General features: G+C 47.8%; 1 protein-coding gene across 11 annotated transcripts in view; it reads left to right on the top strand.

The window, feature by feature from the left end:
* The window catches only part of FRMPD3 (FERM and PDZ domain containing 3), a 159,095-nt gene that overhangs the window by 40,475 nt on the left and 97,399 nt on the right, over positions 1 to 21,221 (top strand). For 2 of the 11 annotated variants that reach the window (XM_053581087.1, XM_053581096.1), the window contains exon 1: positions 13,201 to 13,288. The exons of 6 other annotated variants lie outside the window; for them this stretch is intronic. The gene's annotated coding sequence lies outside the window, so the exon portion shown is untranslated. Of the gene's footprint in view, positions 1 to 13,198; positions 13,289 to 21,221 lie in introns of those variants that run through there. 3 more of the 11 variants (XM_053581091.1, XM_053581093.1, XM_053581097.1) reach the window with 3 other exon arrangements.

The raw sequence follows: 21,221 nt of genomic DNA, 5'->3' as shown, positions 1-21,221 counted from the left end.
AACTTTTTTGCCTATGGATCCATCCCTTTTACAAAGCCTCTTATGGGACTAGTGTTCCCTGGAACATGCTTTGGGGAAATACCAAGGCTAGAAAGCCCTTCATTGCTATGTTATTAACTGGAGAGCTTACAAAAAGACGTCAGTCAAAGCAACATTTAGAAATTGGGGGATTAATTCATAATGTGTTACCCAAAGACTCGTTTTACAGAAGTTTCCAAATTTTCTGAATTTTGTGTTACCAGAAAGTCTTCCTATATCCCCTTGCTCCCAATTAACTTATTTCCTGAGGCATTTTTAAGCAGCACCATAGCTGTGCTTCTTGGTCTGTTCTCTGTTCCAGATTAACCTGTTTGTTTTTTAAACCCAGCAGCTTCTCCAGAGTACCAGAGCTCAGGATCTGAACATCCAAAGAATGTTGCACGGTCCCCTGCTGTAGAACATTCTAAAGGCAATTTTATAGAAACTAGACAACTTTTTAGTCCGGTGTGTTCTGTTCAGTTTTATAATTGTTTTTCTTTGAAGCCTTTAAGCAAATGTGCCAAACATCAAAATAATACTGGCTATTTTATATTCAGATCTTGTGACTCATTTGGGGGCATTGTTAATATTTTATAAGAAAACTCTGATTTTTTTCCCATCCGTATTCGTGATTTTCAAGTGTGTTGCTGCATTGCATTCATAAACATGATTTTTATTAAGTCTTGGGGCCCTATTTTTTTTCCCTCAGAGAAACACATCTCTTAATTTGATATTAAAAGTTAAATAGGAAACAGGATTTGATATGTGAAATTTCGATTTGTAAGAAACCTATCCAGGATGTATCCATCCTGTACGGTAAGGTGCCACTATGCCCAGGCTCCGGTTAGGACATGGACAAAGCTCTCAGCAAGGTTTCTTAGCAGTTGTCACCAAGCACCTTCTCAGTGGCCACTTTGTATGGCTGGCCAGGATTGTCTGTGCAGAGTGCAGGAAGAGGAGGTCAGATGAGCCAGCAGAATGGTACCTGGAGATACGTGAAAGTGAGGAAGACTACACCATTAGGCTTCTAGGGCTAAAGGACCTGCCAGCCCCGGAGGTGGCCTGCTGTGCATTTGGAACAGTGATTCTGGACTTTCCCATTCTCTTAGCAGGAGCAACAAAATAAAGGAGGAGGTGTCTATGGAAACTCTTCCTCACACTGGAGCCGGAGACCCAAGGCTCCATTGGAATTTCCCACCTGCTCGGTGATGCTAGAAATACTACAGTCTAGAGCCTCATTGGTTTGAAGTTAAATGCAAACCCATTTGGGAAAGGTAACCATTGATGCCAATGGTTTCTAATCTTCCTCCGTACCAATATCCATTTGTAATGTTAAATGTTTAGGATATTTCCCACCGTAGCAATTCTACTTGCTTTTTTTCTCTCTACTGAAAATCCATAATTGGTGGATTCAATAATTTCCTTGTAGGAAATCCACAGGCCTTTCCGGGGACTGAAGAAACACAGGTTATTCTCCATAACTCATGCCTGGGTGCAAATGAATAATAGCAGCTACCATTTCTTCAGCACTTACTATGTGCCAGGCACTGGGCTTAGCACTTCACATGCGTTATTTCATTTAATCCTCACAATACCTTCTTGTCACCCTCATTTTACAGAGAAGGAAATTGAAGCTCAGAGAAATAGGTAACTACACAGCTAATAAGAGGTAGATCCTGGAGGCAAGCCCAGGTCTGTAGAAATCCTAAGTGCTCTCTATCCTCAGCTGGGGGACTGGCTTTGATGGCAGACAGAACTGCAGAGGCCCAGAATTCTAAGGGACCAAATGGTCTCTTGAAGAGGCAAAAGAAAGGACTAGGGAGTTAAGGGTTGGCAGACACATGCATTTGCCTCCTAATTTTATCTAGTACTAGTCTTGCAAGCAAATGAAGTTAAGGTGGCCTGGATAGCCCACTCTTGAATCTGTACACATACAATTAACATTGTCACAAACTCTTCCAGCTACACAAACCTTCTTCATAGTCTTTGCATGTGCCGACAGGCTCTTCCCCCAGATAGCAACGTAGCTTGCTCCTTTCTGCCTTCAGCTCAGTTGTCACTTTCTTAGTGGGGCCTTCCCTGACCACCCTATGTAAAATGGCAGACACTCATCCCCAAACCTATATCCCCTTTCCTTGCTTTGTTTTTCTCCAAAACTAAACTATCATATAATTTTTCCTACTTACTTGTTCATTGCCTGTGTCTTCTCACTAGAATGCAAGGGATTTTTATCTGTTTGGTTTGCTGAATATCCCTGGTGTCTAAAACAGTGTCTGGAACATAGTGGGATCTCAGTAAATATTTGTATAATGAATGACTGAATATGTAGATAGCTGTAGACATGGCTTCCCACCCCTGCCATATCTACAGAGACACACAGGTCTTTTGAGATGAAATAGAATGTGAACAGATAAGAGAATGTGTGACTCTTTGGGTAAGAAGACACGGAGTTGGAGTACTTTATTCAAAGGTTCCAAATCTGGCCAAAGGCAAGGACCTGTATTCTGGGTCCCATATTTTTAGACCGCAACTTTACCTATAGTATCCATTGATTGAGAAACACATAATGACCGCAAATTAATGTGCATGTAGTGATCTTTTTAAATGAAGTGTATTCTGTTAAACATTGTGACATCTGTGTAAGTTTGGAAAATAGTCATATAAACATGAATGAGATGTTTTAGGATGGTGCTTAAATGCCTGGTCTCTGGCATCTGTCAGCTAGGAGTTGATTTCTGGCATTACCTTTATGATCTTGAGCAAGTTGCTTAAACCTTTGCCTCAGTGTCCAGGTCTGCGAAAGGAGGTTAAGGATAGTACAAGATCACAGAGTTGTTGTGAAGATTCAGTGAGATACTGCATGTAGAGCTCACATAAAGTGGCTGGCATTGTAGTAAAAGCTCTCCAAATGGGAGCTGTTCTTATCATCATTATCATCAATCATCACCACAACCACCATGGGTTTGAGTCCACAGGCAATGCTTCCAGGTGTATGGATTTGCATCCCTTTTGCAGCACTATATTCTGAAGCCCCTGGGGTCCTGGGTCTGTAGTTGTGGGAGTGGGTGCAGCAGCTGGTAAGTGTTGTTGGCAATCAAAGAAGATAGGTTGGAGCCTGGGTAGATGAGGGCATGGGCATTGTGAGACTGGGAAGGCAGACAAGAGTGAAAGTGGCCATAGGCATCATCTTGGAATGGCGGCCAGATGTATGCATTCAGAGAGGGAGCCAGCATCTGCATGGGAGGCCTTCTAACACTTTTGAAATCGTAATTTAGATACAGGTTGCTCAGGAAGAAAGATAAAGATAGTTATTACCTAATGGCCTTGGTCTAAGTTTTAAGTGTTTTATCACCTTGGAATGTTAGCTCTTCAAGTGAGTTGAAGCTGCTCTGATCATCCTGATTGCCTGTGCATTACAGAAAGAATTCTGAGTTCCAGGTGGTAGCCCATTAATGGAAGGCTTGGGTCTGGGTGACCTAAATAGTTGTTCTGCTGTATGTCCCTTCATGGGGAGCTCTGCAGCTCTCCAGCTCTACCCTACCCCCCAAATGGAGACTCAAGAAATCCGTTCCATGGGGCTACAGCTAAGGCCCTGGGAGAGCAGAGCCAGGCAGCAGCAGCGGGTAGCCAGTGAGCAAGGATGCTTTCCTCTCTGGTACTTTGTTGTTGTGCCCTACAGAGCAGGAAGCACAAGGTGGATTTACCAGGGATTTCAGTGAGCCCTGGTGGTTTAAGAGATCAAATAGGAAGGAGGTCAAGGATGGAGCTCAGTGTGGGGGTGGGAGGAGAAGTGGCCACCCCCTGAGGCTACACATTATTACACAGGAACCAGTCCACCCGCAGAGAGAGCACACAAGCTGTGCCCATGGGCTGATTGATTTGATGAGGGAGTTCAGTACGTTCTGTGATTTTTGCTCAAAATGGGCAATGGAGCCAATTAAGCTTCACCTTCCCAGGAAAGAAACTGGAAACCCCAGCATTTGGTTTTATTTTAGGAAGTTAATCTTTCTGGAAAAAAAAAAAAAAAACTCTAACGGCACTTGGCAATATGCCACAAAGAGGCTGCTGCTTCTTGACCTTCAGGTAGAAAAGCCCAAACTCTTGTGCAGGTGGGGAGTTTTTACCCTCAAACCACAGACCTTAAAGAAATAGCTGTCAGTCCTGTGAAGATTGGCCGAGGCCCCCTCCCCACGGCTCCTGGTGGCCTTGACTCCACTCTGATCACCATGCAGCAGACTATTTGTAACTGCCCAGTACCTTCTGGGGCCTGATGAGTTCTGCTCAGGGGCCTCATTTGCACAGACAAATGCAGACTGGCATCTGTCAGCTTAGCACCTCAAGCCAACGATCTTGAGCAGCATCAGACAACCTTCTGGGCAAATACCCTGGATGTTGGATTCAAAAATGACAGTGTCAAATTGGGACTAATTTGCATAGGCTTATCAGGTTAATTACTACAATGTCTCCAGGAACTTAAAAATCCTTGAATTCTTACGCAACTAGAATGCTCAAAGTCTGTTGCTATGAAACTTGGAGTGTAAATTACCATGAATACCATTAATCTGTTCACTAGGAGGTTAATTTGCAATTTGTTGGCAAATCACATGTGGGTCTTATAGCAAGAGTGTAGGTGGTGTTTTTGTACCAATGTGTGGCCCTGCCTGTGTTTCTGAATATGTGTGTGTGTGTGTGTGCACGCTTGCGCACGCGCTCAGGCACGCGCATATGGTCCTGGAATTGGCACTCTAAGGGAACTCGCATCCTGGATTTTCCCACTGCTCCCTGGATCTCACCTGTCTCTTCTGGCTCACCTTGTGTTTTAGGGCATGTGTTCTCAGAGTTGGAGGGCTGCTATTCAGAGCACTTCTCGGCCCAGTGCCAGCCAGTTTATGAGACATTACCTCCTCCTGAGACAGGATTGCAAAGGTGTCCGTTAATACCTTAGAATCATCTGGCTTTTCGAAGAGATGCACTTTCCTGGTAATGGCTCTCAAGTTCTTTTTGCACAGGCAGGCTGATTCTGCCAAAGACTCAGAGATTCAGATCGTCTAAATGAAACAGAATAGGAAAGTTTCCATGAGATAAGAGATGGTGACCAAGATCACACTGTCTCGGGGTGGGAGGAGAAAGACCACTATGCTAAGCAAGGCTGAAGGGCTTCCATGACCACCCTATGTTACTGTTAATGGAGGTGGTGGGGTTGTGATACAAATCTCACCCACCTGTGTTAGCCTGCTCTTCCACGGAGGACTCACATTTACAAATGGAGGAAAATCCCCTCCTGATTTAGGGGGCGGACTGTGAGCTGTGGCTGAAGGGACATTGAAATCCCACACACCCAGAAATAGCTTGCCTGCTAGCATCTCAGTGTTGGAAATCCCCTCTGGATGGAGGCAATGGAGATTCACATAAGTTGTCTGGGAAGGAAGACCTAGTGGAAGAGCAGCGCCCGAAGGGAATGGGGTTGTAAAACATCTAAGTTTTGATGCTCAAGAGGCATCCCCAGGAAATTCTCAATGCTTTGGGGCACCCTACATAGCCTGGTTTGGGGAAGCACATGGAACCATTACAATGAGAAGCTTTGCAAAGGAGTAAAGGCATGCTGAAAGTCAGGAAAGGCTCTGAAAATAGTCACATCTACCTACCCTACAGGAAAGGCTTAGAATAGGTTCGGGAGGGGCACAGATGTTTGAAGAACTTGGGTTATTCAAACAAAAGGCAAAAGCAAAGTTAGGAGGTCTGCTAGAAGCCAGAGAGCCCCAGAAAATGTGGCTGCAATGGTGTCATCTTGAACCCTTGTCTTCCCCACAACCCCCTTCTCTCAGTTCACTCAAAGAGCATTTACTGAGAACCTATTCTTATGCTAGGCTCTGGGCAGACAGTGAACAAAACATATGTCCTGCCCTGCCCTCAACAAACTGACATTCCAATGGTGGGTAGCCTTTTAAATTAACTCTGCCTAGGGAGGCAGATGAGATTAAGAGAGGGTTTCTCAGACAAAGTGATTCTTGAGCGGAGTCCAGAAAGATGAGTAGGAGGTTGCCGGGTAGACAAGTTGGTAGAGGGCATACTGCGTAACGAATCAGCAAGTGTAAAAGTATGGAAGGATGGAAGCCTGGTATGGTCTCCATGAGAAAAACAAGACTGCCTTCTCCTTATAGTAGGAAATGGCATTTTAATAAAATGTCATCCAGAACCTCCACGATTGTCCCTAAAGGAGATTGTTTCAGCAAAAACAAGCATCTGTAAAACCCCCCTTTTCCTAAAACATGGACTCATCAAAGCAATCTTTTACTACTTCACAACATTGTTTAGATTAAACTGAAACTTCAAGAAGCCATATTTTATTTATTTGTTTTTTGAATCAGAGTCTCACTATGTCGCCTTCGGTAGAGTACTGTGGTGATGAAGCTCACAGCAACCTCAAACTCTTGGGTTTAAGTGATTCTGTTGCAATTGTCATTGTGTTGCTTAGCTGGCCCGGGCTGGGTTTGAACCCACCACCCTCAGTGTATGTGGCTGGCGCCGTAACCACTGTGCTACTGGTACCGAGCCCAAACCATATTTAAAGGACAAGGGAATGACAAAAGAGAAATGAACATCTAGAGTAATAATAATAAAAATAGCTAAACATCTGTTGAGTACTTCCTCTGAGCCAGGCACTATTCTAAATATATATATACTATAGGCACTATAATATGTATTTATATCCACACTATAGGTTCATGTCCTCTGAGCCAGGCACTATTATAAATAAATAAATAAATAAATAAATAAATATATAAAATGAGGATTAAATGAGTGTACGCATATGTATACACTCATTTAATCCTCATAATAACCCCATGAAGTAGACATGTTCAGCATGCTTACTTTACAGATGAAGACCAGGAAGCGAGGCTAGACAATTTGTGTTAGAATGCATAACTCAGCCATCTTCCACTTGGGGCCCATTTGTCCTTTCCAACTCCTGTCCTGCCTCCGTGGGCCAGAGGCCATCTCTAATCCCAGCCACCCATAAGTGTCCTCCCAAACACTGAGACTCTGAGAAGGCCAAGCTAAAATCAAGGTACCCAGCTTTCCCTCTCACCATGTTAAAAAGGCAATGCAGGGGAGGAATCATAAACCCAGACGCCTATGAGGCTAGACCCAAATGAGTCAATGTCCTCACTAGAGGAAGATCAGATGTACACCCCGTGTTCCAGTGCCCGCTTTATCATTCTTTTAATAAAACAGCAATATAACACTGAAGTGCAATATTAAATACCAGCTGACACTTGGCCCCATGATGAGGGCACTGAAGAAATAACCTGGAGGGCTCATCCCTCATCTAAAAGGAGTTGTTCTATTTAGCTCCATCTGATTATTGTTGGGTGGGACCCAGGTTGCCAGGTAGGATTTTCAAGACAAGACAGAAATCTGGATTCTTATATGAAATCTGAGGATTTAAAGGGTTAACGATGAATTAAAAATGCTTTGAAAACACTGTGCAGGCCAAACAAAACACCCTTGTTTCCTAGCTGGGTGACCTTTGAGCCAGTAACATAACCTCTTAACCCTCAGTTTCTTACTATGTAAAACAGAGATAATTGCAATACCTGCTTCAGAGGGTAATTATGAGGATTAAATGAAGTAATGTAACTGAAATGCTTGTCACATAGTAAGTGATTAATACATGATAGCTATTAGAATGATTATTATTCCTAGGAGTTTCAGTTCTTACCTGAGGAACATCTCTTTCTAGTTGATTGACAGGAAAGTCTCTACCCTTCACCTCCAGATAGACCCCATGCCCTCCTTAGTCAGGGTAATTTAGCTTCACTCTTGCAGGCAGAAAATACTAAAGATACACATACACAGTAATTGACAAGCATGTGTATATGGGAGAGGGAGGTGCATTTCTTTCTTTATATCCCTTCCCACAGCAGGTGCAGTGCTGACTGATTTACAGAGCCAATCCAGGGCTGGGGAGGGACCAAGAAGGCCTGTAGAATAATATGCTCCAGACAGAATGAAGGAAACTGAGGCAGGGAAGCTACTCCTTAGTTCACATCTACTCTACTTCTTACTGGGAATGCGCAAGGGTTTTAAGAAAGCTCTTGGCTGCTAAAGACAGTTCTCTTGTCTCTTATTTTTCTATCTTCTTACAGGCAGTGGTGCTCATCCCTGACTGCACATCAGAATCACCTGGGCAGCTTATTAAAAAATACCGGTGCAGGGGCCTGACCCTCGGAACTTCTCTGATCCCTCGCACAGTCATAAGCAAAATTGTATGTGCGCATACGTCCACTTTTCTGGGGACTGGTTCAGGACCTCAAAGGGTAGTGCAGATGCTGAATGACACCATGTGGCTACTAAGGGAAAGAGCTGTGCTTCTGGGCTGTTCGGCCACCACGCAGTAGCTATGCGTGGTGAGGCCCTCTCACCTTGCCTCACCCACACCACAGGGATCAGTAATCACTCCTGCTTAGTCTCCTCCGGTGGCTCTGAGGATGTTGTGAACTACTATGTCATGCACAAGAAAGTGCTTGGAGCAAGCCCAGCCCCCTCTCCACAGGGGAGGCCCGTTATTACAAGGTTAAGGAGGGTGTGGGTGGGAAGGTAGCAGAGACAGCAGGGAGCGGCATTACACATTGAGAAAAGGCCACACGCGCTTGTTAACAAAGCAGCTCACAAATGAGAGCAAATTAATACTGGCCCAGTGAGAACAGAACATTCGCACCACACCGCAGGGGCAAAGCACCCACTGGAGCAGCTATAAGCCTTGGCAGGGAGAAGGAAGTGGAATAGCAGAGGGAGGAAAGAGGGCCTGAGCGAGGGGGGTTTCCAATGCTAGGGAGGCTCACTCTGGCTCAGAGCAGAAGGGAAGGGCTCAGCCATGAAGAAGGAAAATAAATAGTGAAGTGCCCTAGGTGGGCCTGGGGAGCATGCCACAGCCCTCAGGGAAGGGGACCAGTGTGTGTGTGAGGGGGGAGGGTGATGGCAGGAAAGAATGTTCCTCCAACTGCAACACATTTGGCTTCATCCTCCAGCAACCACATCCAGACCACAGGGCTGAGGGTCCCCAGGGCAGCTGCTACTAACCACTGAACCAGCCCCCTCCCCAGCTGCCACTCCTGCTGCCTTCTTTCTCTTCATTCCACGAAACAACCAGGACCCACCTGACTCAGAGGCAGGGAGTCATGCGCACCTCAATGGAAAGATCTTTCATTGAGAAGTGGTCTGGGAAGAGGGAGGGGCAGTGGACTAGAACGGAGCAGGGTGTTATTAAAAATCTGATGTTGCTTGTATGGTAGGGGCCCTGATCAGTCATAATGAACAGCCCCTAGAACAGGGCCAGGTGTTAACACTTTAGCTGTTGGATTGGAAACAGGGGAGTGCCAGCGCAGTTTGGGGGCACTCAGAGGAGGTGGGGGCAGCAGCTGTTTACCCGTCTCTAAGTAAGGAATATGTCTTGAACAAGTGGGATGGTGGTACAGATGTTCAGTGGGGGGAATGTCAGTCCTGCTCCTGGAGCAGATGGAGTCAGTCCTGGAGGAGGGCATGAAGTATTCACAGGCAGATGGCTACTGCTGGGGACCTGAGGGGTGCAAGACAGGGTGGGGGGCAATGAACAAATTCTCCCTTTGCTTTCATAGCAAAGGGTGGGTCAGACACTGGCTGCACTGTCGAATAGCATCACCAGGTGCAGTGTCTTGGAATCATGGCCCCACTCTTAGAGGAACATCAGTCTATTTTAGTGCCAAAGAGCTTGGGATTTGAGCTTATTAAAACCCTGAATATTGGCTAAGTCACTGCTCTCTTGACATATGGGGAAACTAAGGCCTAGAAATGGAAAGTATGGGACCATATATCTTAGCGCCAGAGCTGGGATGAACAGAGAGATGTCCCTGCTCCAAGCCTGGTGTATTTTCTATTGCCCTCCTTGCTATTATCCCAAGTCTTCATTATTTTTAAGGGAAAATACCAGAATATCCTCAGGGCCAGCCTTACACATAGGTAAACATCATGCGATCAAATATGTCTCCTCAATTGCCTGTCATTGTGCCTGAAATTTCATCATCGGTGATTCATTCCTTTGGATCTTGAAGCTTTCTGGTCTTTCAGGGGAATATATTGACAATCACTGAGAATTGCTGAGAGAAAGGCTTTGCAAATTAGACCCAGGCTATACAGCTAGGAGACGGCAGTGGCAACTGGTCCAAGGCAGAAGACATAGGACAGGGTAGGCATCAGAACTCAGGGAAATCCAGGGCTCAGGCCACCCCGATAGGGCAGAAAAAAGGGGGGGAGTATTTGATACACCCACACCAAAGCTGCTGTCAAGCCCCAGCTCCAGTGCTCAGGAAGCATTTCCCCAGGAGACTGTACTGTGACCGGGGAGGCCTGAATCACTGCTGTGTGGCCCACGCTGGGGAGAAGGGCGGGAGAGTGAAGGATAACATCAGCCTGCCTGGAGTGGCCGTGGGGGCACTTTATTAAGAGAAGCAGCCTGGGTGAGATGGATATGACAAGGGAATCTATGAAGACATTGAGAAGAGCCTCAGCAGCAAGAGAGATGGGCTCTGAGACTGCCAGGGGAGACTGGATGTGGAGTCTGTCTGTTCTGCACCTCCCCCAGGGACCTGCTGGCTGCAGATGCCGTGGCTCTAGGCTGGGTACTTTCTGCTACTCCCTCTGACTCCCATTCTAGTTCTGCTCCAGAGCTGTGCAGTGCAACTCTGGGATTGCTTGTGGTTCCCAGATTCCTGAGCCATCCCTGTTTTGCCACCAGTTCTAGCATTTTTATATCCAAGGGGCATTAGGGTAACAATCTGGGAAGGGGGCAGAAAGGGAAGGGAGAAGACTAGCGGATTTATCTGGAAACTTTTTTGCCTGACAAGACCCTGTGTTTCGTTAGAGTGTGTGTTTACCTGGGGTAGAAGAGGGTACGGGAGAGTGCCTCTGGAAATTTCGGAACTTGTCTTGAAGCTATTTTTACATAGTAGAGACAGTATTGTAGTTTAGATTGAGGATATATTTGGGGTCACTTTTAGGCTTGAGCTGAGTAAGCTAAAGATCCTCTCAAAGTCTCTGCTAGTTCTGTCATAGATCTCAGCTATCTGGGCAGAATACAGAACCCGCAGTTTCCAAGAAAAATAAAGCATCCATCCTCATGGCCAGCTCTGCCATGTGGTAAGAGCCCTGTGCTTCCTAAAGGGGGTGTTTCTGGAAGCCTCATGAGGTTTCTACCCAGACACCTACAGTTCTATGGATTGGGTGGACTCAGGTAGGAGGAGGAGGCTACTATTGCCAGGAATTAGAGACCCAGAGCCAAGATTGTCTAGATGGTTCTATTCAGGTCCCCAAAACAATATCCCCGGCTTAAGGACAGGTCAGCACTAACTCATGTGTCATGAGCACTGCTGAAGGAGAATGATATTTCACAGAGCAGAGACTCCCACCCAGGTGCAGGCTCAGTGATTTGAGGAAGATGGAATTTCGTACAATCAATTTGGGACAGTCAGCCAGGATTTCTTTTAAGCTTTATAATGCTTCCCAGCAGCCCCCTCCCACCTTGGAGACAGACTAATCCCTGACGTTTGTCTAGTGGCCTTATACTTTTCAAAGCTCCTTCACATCCATCATCTCCATAGAGCTTCACAAACACCCCTGTGAAGTAGGATGAGGTGTTATTAGCCCTGTTCAACCAACAAGAAAACTGAGGTCCCAAAAGGAAACATGACTCATCCAGGATCACATGGGCTTTTTAGTCAAGGAACTAAGACTTCAAATGTGTTTCCTAAATCCAGGCTTTGTGATCTTTCCACCTCCCATGTGAACTCTTCCCACAGAACTGTGGAGGTCCCTGCCCCTAGCCAGGCCCACAGGAGATGCCAATAAGTATTTGCTGAATGGGTAAGTAATGGTAAGACAGGAAGAAATACAAGTTCTAACCCATTCTTTTAAAAATGATCAGAATAGAAGGATAGGAATGCCGTATTATTTCATCATTTTGCCCAGGAAGGAAGAAGAAAGAGATCTTTCCCACCTCAGAATGCCATTGTCAAGGGATGAAGCTTAGGGCAGCTCCCACAGGGAAATCATGAAACTCAGTCTCCCCAAAAGGCTGTCTTCTGCTTGTTCTTTAAAGAGGAATGGTTGGTGTGGGTCCTTACTTCAGTAACAGGAAGGAGTCAGAATCAGCTCCATGGGGAAGAGTGTTCACCTTGTTTCTGCAAGCCCCTTCACTCCCCATGTCGCCTACCTGTGGCTCCCAGAGGAGGGGTGTCTGAGAACACTGGTTGCTTGCTCCTTTAGGACCTCTGCACCACCACCCCCTTGACACTTCTGGCATCAATCAGATCTCACAGGCTCAGTACCTGTATCCCAGGATGGACACTTGGGCTAAGATTTTTTCCACCTCTCTTGGGGCCTGGCACCTAATAGGTGCATAATAAATGCAAGAGGAAGAAACTGTCATAAAGAGGGATGTCCACTCCCTGGCTCTAGGCACTGCAGTCAAGATCCTGCCTCCCAGGTCCCCACTTCCCCAGGCAAACCAACCTAAGGTTGCCATTTGTCCCTAGTGCCCATCAGAAAAAATGGGGAAACCAGAGGAGGAGACACAGGTATTCCAATACTGCTTTGCAGTAGCAGGGCAAGGTAGCTTTTGAGGCAGGCAACCCCAAATTCAACATCCCTCAGGTTTGAAATCTTGGCCAAATCTTGGCCCCATCATTTATTAGTAGTTCGTGTATTGAGGGCTATTTGCTTTCCTCCTCTGAGCCTGTTTAATTTTTTGTACAAAGGAGGGGATGCTGGAACAAGAAAATGGATGTAAAGCACAGTGCCTGGTGCTTAGTAAGTGCTCAGCAAGCAGCAGCTGGATTATCCGCACATCTGTGTCCTCCGAGCCTCCTCCTCCCCAGCTCCGCAGCGGGGGCCCATCCCTGGCGGGGAGGGAAGGTGTCCTCTGGCGGGGCGGCACCGACTGCTCCCTCCGCTGGTTTGCAAGCGGTGCGAGGCAGCAGACGCTGTGTTTACAAGCTCCTTCCCTAGTTCGCCACCTCAGCCACGGCTCTGGGGCCGAGCCAGTCGCCTCCTTCTTTAAGATTCTGGTCACAGCAGGGGCTGGGTTTCTAAGGCAAGCGTGATCTTTCTCTTCCTACAGACGCCGCTGCTGTTACCGTCGGCGCTGGGCACAGCCACGGGCAGCGCGAGAGGTAGACAGCGGCAGGGTTCCCGGGGCCGGGCAGCCGCCCAGCCCCGGCCCTGAGAGGGCCCAACAGTAAGTACCGCACTCTGAGCAGCCAGGTTGGGGGGCACCTGAGCAAGGGCCAAAAGCTGGGCGCTTGGCCCTTGAGGCAGGATCTTTAAGTTTTGGGGGGGTCAACAGCTGAGTGCTAGGGTCCTTATCGGCCCCTTAAAGTGATTTGGGGGCTGCGCCGGCATGGGTCCCTCTCCTGGGTGCGCACCCGATCAGCGACCGCATCCCTCTCCATCCCCCACCCGGAGCCCCCAAGGTTTCGTTTGAGTCGCCAGCAGCCTGCGGGCCCCTTTGTGGCGCCACCAAAAAGGACATTGGAAGGCAATATGCACGGGGATGAGGTTTTGAGGCCGGTGGAAAAGTGGCCGCGCAAGGAAGTTTTCTGCTGGTGGGGGGAGGGTGTCTCGGAGAGAAGGAGCGAAGAGAGCCAGAACCTGGGAGGGAAGCGACGGGGTGGGCAGGGGTGGTTGGATCACTCCTTCTCTGCCATTCTGCCCGGGGCGGGGAGATGCCCACTGGAAGGGCTAGGGGCTTCTAGCTGCCTCCCCAACCCCCCAGCGCCTCTGCTTCCTTAGGGCCGAAACCGGACTGGCCTGCAGGGGGGTGGGGCGGGGAGTGTGGGGTGGGAAGTGAGGCCTCAGAGGCTCTGTGTAACTGAGATGGGAGCTGTTAATCCGAGAACACTCAGGAGTGGGGAGGGGGGGGCATTAATTGCACAAACGTTAGCAAGTGGGGGGATATGCAGGAGCACACCTGTCACTTGCTTTTCTTGGGCTGTGTAAAATTCACGGGATAGAGGGGGCCTGCGATTGCAAAGACAAGTCTCCCTTATCCTAAGTCACCTAGTTCCTGTTCAGAGAACAGCCAGACCTCCCTTGTGTTCTGCCACCTGCAGTCACTCATCTCACCTTATCAGGAGTTCTCACGGTGCTAGTAGTTACTATTACTATGTGCCCAACATTGTGCTAAGCTCTTTACCTAGTAGTAAGAATTCATGCATAATAAGAAAAATAGTTGGCATTTGCTCAGCACTTTGTGTGCAGGGCTTATCTCTTAATGGTTTACACGCATCATCTTTTTTAATCTTCCCAACAACCCTATGAGGTAGACAGTAATAACATCCCCATTTTACAGATGAGGAAACTGAGGCAGAGAGGTCTACAAAGCCCAAGGTCTCCTAGCTAGTGAGAGGCAGAGCTGGGATTTCAACCCAGTCTCGCTTCAGTCCCCCACTGTTAACAACCAGAAATATGATGAGAGGTTGGCTTTAATGAAGTAATAAAATAGAATTTGATTCCCCTACAGCAAAGCTTATTTATTCTGTAGATCTGAAGTCAGGGCCCAAGTCTGAAGAGGTTTGAATCAATTTTCAGATCACCTCCATTACAGCCTGTGGAGAAAGGCAAACTGAGTGGACTATAACCGGACAGCAGATCCTACTAGCAGGTGCCTAATAATAATGATAGTAATAATTGCTAATAGCCATTGCTGATTGAGCACTTACTTTGCACCAACACTTGATATATATTTAACCTTGTAGGTATTTTGAGGTAGGTGCTATCATGAGCCCCATTTTCTAGATGAAGGAACTGAGGCAGGAGAGGTTAAGTAACCTGCCACAGAGTTGGGATTCCACCTCAGATCTCTCACTGCGAAGCCCAGATTGGAGTTACCCTTTGGCAGATTTGTGCATGAGGCAGAGATTTGCTTTCCCTCAGGTCCCTTCCCCCAAGCCAGTTGCCCAGAGCTCTGCACTGTCCTCTCCATTCCCCAGCCCCGTTTGCAGTAAGGAAGAAGATTGCACAATTTGGCAGAGAAAGGACTTCTTAGACAAGATAGAGTGTTCTGCATGGATTTGGGTTTTGTTGTACTAAGTGCTGTGCCTGTAACATCAATAAGTTGTTCTGCTTTATAAGTTTTATTAATTAGACAAGTGTCTGGTCTGCTGGCTTGGAGCTGTTAATCCGATATTATGGCTCTATCTGAGTACCTCTATTAGGAATTATTTTCTAAAAAGTTTTTAGAGCCTTCCCTACAATGCTGGGCAAAGCCATCTTCCTACCTCCTGGGGAGAGAGGGGGACTTGTTTCTAGGCTAGGACTTCAATAGCAGGAACCGCATTAGTAGTATTTCTGTGCCTATTAATATCCCCACCCCAAGCTTGGCCTCTGTGACCTGACACTGAAACCTATATGTGGCCAGGTCTCTTGGGGCTGTTGCTGTGTCATATCTGGCCCTGCAGTTGGCTTATTTGTAATTCCCCACCGTTGGCCCTGACTCATTCGCATAGCTGGCTTCACATAGACCCTCTTCACTGTGGGCATAATGGAGTGTGTGAGCTTGACTATGGTCTCCATTACTATGGCTGGATCTCAGCAAATCTGCTGGTGGTCCACCCTTCCTGCCTCCTTCCTGCCTCCATGAGAGGGGGATCTTCCGAGTGTTAGCTTTGGGGTTGAATGAAGGAACAAAGCAATGAATGCTATCTAAAAAGCTGGTGGAAGGAGCCCTTGACTCTCACAAGCAACTGTGCTATTATTCCTCTCATAAGAAGGGAGAGATAGGAGCAGAGCTTGCATTATTCTGCAACAGACAGCCCCAGCTCTATAGATTTTAATCACTAAAACAAACAAACAAACAAACAAAAAAAACCAATTACACTGTAATGCCAAAACCTGAATGCTTGGGGAAGGGCTTTTCTGCTTAATAGAATGTTACTGGGTAACTAAGGGTTAGGAAAAAAAATTCATTTTTCTTTGCCCTTTTTGATTCTGCTTTTCTACGTTAGTGAAATGGCTCTGGGGTCCACCATCATTGAATTGGTGTTGCCGAGTAGGGAGTCTGTGAGTTCTTAGGATTCCCTGGGATTCTGTTTCCCCCAAGCGTGGTTGTAGAGTAAGATGCAATCTTCTTACCTCTCCACCCCCACTCCCCGCCTGTCCTTGCTGCACCCAAAGACAAGCCCACAGGCCCTTTGAGGTTTGTAATTTCACTGTCACTCATCTCCAGGAAACAGACAGGGGTTTCCCAACTGACAGCATGGAGGAGGGGCAGAGTGTTTTGGTGCTAGCTCATGCCCTGGGAACTAGTAACTCAGCACACACTCTTGCCCTCGGCTTTTATTCTTAGGGGGAAGGTTCACCAACCTCCCTCCCCCCTTTCTGACCCTGGCTTAGTAAAGGCCTTATAATTCCTTCCTCCCTCTCAGCAGGAAAATGGGATTAGGTAGAATAAAAGGTGCCTTATTGTCCTGAGGCTGTGGTTTGGCATTTCTGGAGGCCTCTGTCTGGGGTGATGTGAGTTTATCAGGCCGGTGTTCACATACCTTCCTTTGACTAGTGGCTTCTTGACCTAATTTCTGCTCTGCCCCTGGGCTGTGTTCCTGATTGGACAGCTCAGAGATGGTACACAAGAAGGAGCCAGGGCTGCTCCCTCACAAGAGGTCAGCCCTGTGCCTGCTGGACATAAGGCCCGGGCTTCAGGCAACACCTGCCTCATCTCGGGGACAGGTAGCAGATGTGCACAGGTAAAGCACCGAGGTACACGTGTCTTTGTCTGTGACTGTGCCAGGCTCTGACTACCCTGGCCCGCCTCTCTCATCACAAGCTCCCCAAAGAGGGGTAGAGGTGGAGAGGGGGCACTAGTGTCCCTGCAGGGTCAGACATGAGAGAGGGAGTAAGGGAAAGGCCTACTCACTATCTACCCTGGGTCAGCTTTGGCCTCTTGCTCCCCAGCTAACCTCTCCCCAGCAACCCCCTCCCCTGCCCAGGCTGTGTTCATGTCCCCTGCCACACAACCCCTGCTCCTTTCTGTCTCAGGGCCTATTCTTGGTGCCTTCCCTCTCTGCGTCACCAAATCTGGCCCTTCCCATAGTACCCAGCTGCAGTCCTCCTCTAGAAAGCCTCCTTCCACCGTTTCTGGCAATCAGCAGAAGATGGACAGGGTAATGTAAATGACTTCCAAGGTCCCTGCTGACTCTAAGATTCTCCAGGAGTTTAGCCAAAAGTCAGGGGTTGGGGCATCAAAGACTGGTGGCCCAGGTCTGGCAGCCTCACAGAAAGGAGGGAGACAGCACAGCCAGCCAACCGAATGGGCCCCCTTTTGGATTCAGGAGGCTTTGCCCAGAGCCCTGTGCAGCCAGTGCCCGCCAAGCAGCCCGCAGAGGGTGCTACTAGAGCCCTGGGTCTTTGGCTGTTGGAGGCAGCTACTTGTTGGGAAGTTCCCAGAAGCTCCTGCCCACACCTGCTCCCCCAGTCTGCCCTCCCAAGTTTTGTTTACGGTTCAGCCCTTGGCACACTAAACTCTGGGATCCAAGAGGAGAGAGATCTGGGTGGCCAGGGACCCTCTCCTGGCTTAGCATACTGTGCCTGAGCTCTGTGGCCCCGTCTGGCCTCAGAGAAATGTGTTCACTGAGGGGAAGAATTCAGGCCTGCTGCTCCTTTCCCTGTCAGCTCCACTCTTCCCATCATAATCATTCCCCACCACCTTCTGGAATTCTCTCCCCATCCTATTGGCTCCTCTTGATCTCTTTCTCTGGATCAAAACTATAGTCTCTGGTGGCTAGGAAATAGGCCCAAGTCAGGAAGGTATTCTGGATCTCTTCCTCATGCAGTTTCTGATTTGCATAATAGCTGTCCCTTCCCGCAGCAGCTTCATCACCTTACTTCTGTATTTTCTACCTGAGGGCTCTCAAGACCACATGGCCCTGCAGCTGCAGTAGGAGCCCTGAGGGCAGAGCCTGGAGGGGGGGGCGCTCCAGAGTGTTGCAAAGGCAGCAAGTAAGGAACTGGAGAGGACCTCTAAAAAGCTAAGGCATCAGAGTTGGTGGCACAGCTTGTCTGCGGGGCTGCCTTCCCCAAGCCTGTTGTTTGTTTCTCCTTTGCTGTCTGTGAGGCCCTCCTCTTGTCTCATTTCTCCTCTCCTGTCTTCTTTCTGCGGCCTCCCCTCCCTTCTCCCTCTGGGCTCTGTCTGGCCCCTTTCCTGCTCAGCTGTCTTCCTCTCTTGCTTGTCTCTCCCTTTCTTCCTCATCTCTCCCCTCTGGCTCAGTCAATCTCTGTCTGTCTCTGCCTCCTTCACAATCACTTGGTATGGTGCCTGGAGGGTGGGGGCGGGGGTGCCCAGGGCTCTTTGGAGTAACATGACAACTCCTTCAATGGCCCATGAATATTTCATGGCTCCAGTTCCCCCTCACTGCTTCTGCCAGTGACAGGTGAGTGGGGGCTAAAACACAAGGATATCCCCACTGTGCCACGGCTCAGTGGCAGCAGCTTCAGACCTTGTGACCCACAATCCATATGGCATTAGCCTCACATCTGGCACAGCTCTCACATCTGGCACTGGGCTGGCAGCCCCAGCAGGGAGGGTTTAGGAACGTGTCTTGGCCTATTAGACAACATGTCCGAATCTCTTGAATGTGTAGCCCCTGAGGGGAGGAGGGGTAAGGGGAGGGGGCATTTGTAGACAGGGGTTTCTGTAGCCACCTCGTAGAAGCATGATGGGATTGGTCTTTTGCTAGGTGAAGCTGGGATTTCAAGTATTTGTGGAAGGACAGATGACCTTGGTCTCCCTACCTGCTAGAACAGGTGAGAGATATCTCCATTCCAGCCCACTGAGAGAAAGCAAATGTTTGGACAACCAGAACAAGAATCCAGAGACCAGCAGCTTTTCCAGAAGATTTTCCAGCTCAGCTAAAGAGGAAGTGGCAGGGCCATGAAGACCTTGAAGGGAAAGAGGAAGGCTGCCCTGGGAAAGTCACCACATCAGCCATCCAGAGACTTTCAGGAGATGGAAGGACTAGTCAAAGTTGTCCTGCCCACCCCACTGCCTCTTGCCAATCTGAAAGAACAGGTTTCTACCCTTCAAAAAACATTCCTCCCCTGAGAAGGAATAGCTGTTGGATTTCCCGTCCTTGAACCCATACAAGACTTGGATTCATGCTGTCCCCCATTTCTTCTTAGACTGTAGCCCTCCTTGTACTCTTCATGTGACTCCATTCTCTCCCTACCTTTGCCTTTGGCCAGAGATGTGGAGGGGTTTCTCCCATGGACCAGACTTCCCACGCAGAAAACTGCCTGAGGCTCAGATACAAGCAGTAGGTATTTGATAATGAATTGCATGGAAGGGCCAGAGGATTCTAATCTGTTACACCTCAGAATCACTCCTATCTATGCCATCAGTTTGTTTAGAAAATATTTACTAAGCACTTCCTAGGTGCCAGGTATATCTAAGCGTTAAGAGATATATTGTTGAAGAAAAGAGACATACTCCCCATTCTTATAGTGTTTACAGCCAAGTAATCACAGAAAAGAATATGTAATGACAAATTATCATGAATCTCATGAAAGAAATGAACAGAGTTTCCAGGGAAGGCCTCTGTGAAGAGGTGGTATTTAAGTGGAAACCTAAAGGATAAAAGATCAGCCTTGTGAAAAATGGGGAAAAGTGTTTACAGAAAAGAAAGGAATGCCAAGTGGGAAGGCCTTAGGGTGGCAAAGACCTCGGTATGTTGAGAAACTAAAAGGAGGCCAGTGGGGCCAGTTGTGGTAGAAAAGAGTAGCATTGGCCGGGTTGGCAAGGAGGGCAGAAGATCACACAGGGCCTTGTGGGTTGTGCAAAAGGAGTTTGGATACTATTCACTTGCCTTGGAAAATGTCTGAAGGGTTTTAAGCAGAGGGGTCTGATCTGGACTTTTGCAGCAGCTGTAGAGACCAGACTGAGAAGGGGGCAGCAGTGGATTTAGGGAGACCAGTAAGGGGGCTGCTGCAGCAACCCACAGGAGACATGTTGGGGGATTGAACTGGGTGTTAGCCATGAAAATGGAGAGAGTTGGTCACATCTGGATGGGTTTCAAAGTGACAACTGACAATACTTACACAATAGTATACAATCCCCCAACTGAGGGATTGGATGTCAGGGGTGCAGGAAAGGGAGAGATGAGCCTCAAGAATGACTCTTAGGATTCTGGCCTGAATAATTGAAGAGATGATGCCATGTACTGAGATAAGGAAGGCTGAAGGAGGCGTTGGCTTGAGGGGACGGGAATCGAGAGTTCAATTTTGGACATGTTAAGTTTGATATTCCTGTGAGGCAAAAAGTAGAGATGTCAGAGTATGTGAATTTGGGAACCCACAGAAGCGGTGTGGGAAGAATGCAAATTTTGGAGTTTTCTGAATATAGATGGTATTTAAAGCCAGGGGACTAGATGAGATCACCTTGGGAAGGAGAGTAGAGAGAGAAGAGAAGGCCCAGGGCTGAGTTCCAAAGAATTCCAATGAATAGTGATTAAGTAGGGAAGGAGAAGCACACAAAAAGAGACTAAGAAAAGGAACCTGGCCAGACACAGTGATGGGTGCCCGTAATCCTAGCACTCAGGGAGGCTGAGGCAGGAGGATCACTTGAGCCCAGGAGTTTGAGGTTGCTGTGAGTTATGACATCATAGCACTTTAGCCAAGGTGATAGAGGTAGGCTCTGTCACAAAAGAAAATAAATAAGAAGGAAGGAAGGGAGAGGAGAGAGAAGAAGGAAGGGAGAGGAAGGGAGGGAGGGAGGGCCTCAAGAAGGAGAGAACGGTCAACTATATGTACAGCTGTTGAGAGGTTGAGTAAGTAGAGAACTGAGAGATGACCATGGAGGCCCAAGCATGAGCAACTCTGTGGAGTGATAAATGTGGAAACCAGATGATCGTGGATCAAGGTGCATAAAGAGATGAAGAAGTGGAGACAATACGTGTAGAAAAACCTTTTGAGGAATTCTGTGGTGAAGTGTAGCAGAAAAACGGAGCAGTAACTGCAAGGGGATTGTGGAGTTGATGGAGGTGGGTTTTGTTTGTTTTCTTAAGGATGAGTGGTTTTCGTTAGCTGGTAGCATGAGAGATTGATGATGTACCTAGTGAAGACAGCGAATGGCCAAAGAAGCAAAATCCTTGAGAAGATGAGAGGGGATGGTACCAGAGCAT

The sequence above is a fragment of the Nycticebus coucang genome, chromosome X (assembly GCF_027406575.1).
Source record: "Nycticebus coucang isolate mNycCou1 chromosome X, mNycCou1.pri, whole genome shotgun sequence".
Lineage (NCBI taxonomy): Eukaryota > Metazoa > Chordata > Mammalia > Primates > Lorisidae > Nycticebus > Nycticebus coucang.
This window is presented reverse-complemented; position numbering and strand designations above follow the sequence as displayed.